The sequence below is a fragment of the Tigriopus californicus genome, chromosome 6 (genome assembly GCF_007210705.1).
Source record: "Tigriopus californicus strain San Diego chromosome 6, Tcal_SD_v2.1, whole genome shotgun sequence".
Taxonomy (NCBI): domain Eukaryota; kingdom Metazoa; phylum Arthropoda; class Copepoda; order Harpacticoida; family Harpacticidae; genus Tigriopus; species Tigriopus californicus.
The window spans coordinates 2,126,640-2,128,995 of NC_081445.1; the positions used below are offsets into that span (position 1 = coordinate 2,126,640).

The window sequence follows — 2,356 nt, forward strand, 5'->3', positions numbered from 1 at the left end:
TTTTCCTCTCCATATCCGAACCGACATTGTCTCTTAGTTTCGATCTACCTTTGCTGATTTCTGCAGAACGCACAATATTTCACATACCCTATTCAGCCCTTCCCAGGCCCAAAGTAATGGCTTGGCTGAGGCTACATTAAAGAGCATGAAATATTTGCCCCAAAAGGTTGACTGCGCAGAACTTCCCTTCAAAACAGCTCTTTGGAATGGAGTGCATCTCTACCAGATGCTCGTCCACCCCTTCTGGTCGTCCCTGCCTTCATCACGGCCCAGAACCGCACATATGTGAAGGTCACCAACGAACTCCATCCCCTCAAACCTGGCAATCAAGTTGATTTTAAAAACGCGATCGATAAAACTGGCGATACGATTACACGTTCTGCTACTAATTCCTCGCGTAGCTACATCATACGTACTCCGGGGGGCGAATTTCGACGTAATCGTAAATATCTCCGTTTAGCTGTTAACCATCCGATCGTCTCACAACTGCATCACCCAGATGTTTTGTAACATAAAAGAACAGAATTACGACGGAGCCGCCGGATTGCTGTTCATGGTATCAAAAAAGTACGATTTTCCTAGACAATTTCATTCATCTACATAGACCTTTTCCACTTTGCACACTGTGTATTCGATATTTGTTGCACGGCTCCACCACCCCGGTCGACCATCGTCACCAACACCATCGTCTACCTTATTTCTTTGACCAACAATAAACCGGACCTCACGGCCTCACCATCTTCACCGACCCAATCATTGAAGCCACATTTCCTCCAACGTTCCTTGGAAGTCTGTTTATATAGAATTTAAGGTGTGTCTGAGCAGTCGGCTTACTTGTTTTTGTCGGCACACTACGATTTATATTCACAACTAATTGGATGTTTGCCAGCAAGTACTCATTTCAAGTCTTTGTGGATAAAGCATATCAAATGAAAAACATATCTTGGCAGAGTTTAAGCCGTCCCTGATGTAAGGATCCGCCCGAGCATTGGTGTTCGAACAACCGCCGACCACGTGATTAGTAAAACATTAAAGATTCATTTACATCCTGTTCATATTTGCTCAAACAATCCAAAGATGACCTTAATGAATCAGTCAAACACCCAGTCTTTGACAATGAGGTCCTGCATCTTTTTTGTCCTCTTGACTGTTGACTTTTGTCATGGCAAGAGTCGGTCCAAAGTAATTGTGAAAGGGACCACTATGGGGCCAAACTTTACTCGCCGTGAAGGGGAGAGTACGTGTTACGATTATGTGTGTAAAAATAGCATTATAAAGCATCTATTTGTTGCTCTTCTTTTTTAGTCAGTTTGCCTTGTCCAGAGGAGCACCCTTGGTCCTTTTTCAATGGAACTAGGTGCTGCTCAAGCTACTACAAACCTGAACAGAACTCGCTCCAGTTTGAAGATTCGGAATGCTCTTCGAGTTGGATTAAATGCCCTGCAATACTGCCCCGAAAATGCGTCTCCTTGGTCCAACCAGGTTTTATTGATAATCATTTGATATATTTATTCATTCGATACCGTTTAACCAAGTTAGGCATTTTCAGTTACTTGTCCTGAAACTCATCCATTTGATCTGGGAGTCGGATGTTGTGCCACAGAACGAGTTCCTTTCGATCTAGATTTTGATGAGCGATGTTTTGGACAAGAGGTTGTGCCATTCGTGACCCCAATAAAATGCTGCTTTCAGTTTTTGTCAATACCGACATGCAGTTCAATGCGGCAAAGGTGCAAGACCAATTGTAAGCTATATAACATATCTTGCACTTGTTACATGATGCACTTTAAAACAAACTCAAATGTAAAAATCTAGTAAATAACACAAATGCACATGTGCGAATCACTCTTAAATGGAAAACGTAGAGATCAAGTTCGAAGGTTTGGCACCAGGCTGAACTAGGGAGGAGATGTCCCAACAAATCGCAGAGAACTGCAGATCCATAAAACAATACAAAAAGGGTACTAGAAATGTCTCTCCAGTGTCTGGAAGTCATTCCCCCAGCTTTGTGCGGCCACTTCACTGGCCTTGGCTAAGACCAGGCCAGGGGAGCTTCTTAGAAATTGTGATATCCCGGTGATGAGCATGTTGCTCATGCTCTCTCATTGTATATGTTTAATCTAGTCATGTATATAAATATGTACTATTCAGCAATAAAGGCAGTCGCAAAGTGTTCATAACATGGCTAACCGGCTAACCGGCTGCTGCCCACCAAGTTACTCTTCCCGTGGAAGGGGATGGACAAGGTGGCTCTCCCCTGGATGGATTGAGCATGGAGTGGGCAGAGCCCTGAACCCAATGCGTGGGGCAATCTGACTCTCGTCTAAATCAGAGGGCTCTTGCTTTTGACCCAAAA

General features: G+C 43.8%; 1 long non-coding RNA gene across 1 annotated transcript; it reads left to right on the plus strand.

Annotated features, from left to right (window-relative positions):
• The first annotated feature begins 1,099 nt into the window (after window positions 1-1,099).
• LOC131881596 (uncharacterized) lies at window positions 1,100-2,073 on the plus strand. The gene is made up of 3 exons (XR_009373373.1): window positions 1,100-1,237; window positions 1,306-1,482; window positions 1,550-2,073. It is a non-coding gene; the product is annotated as an uncharacterized LOC131881596 (long non-coding RNA).
• Window positions 2,074-2,356: the final 283 nt, after the last annotated feature.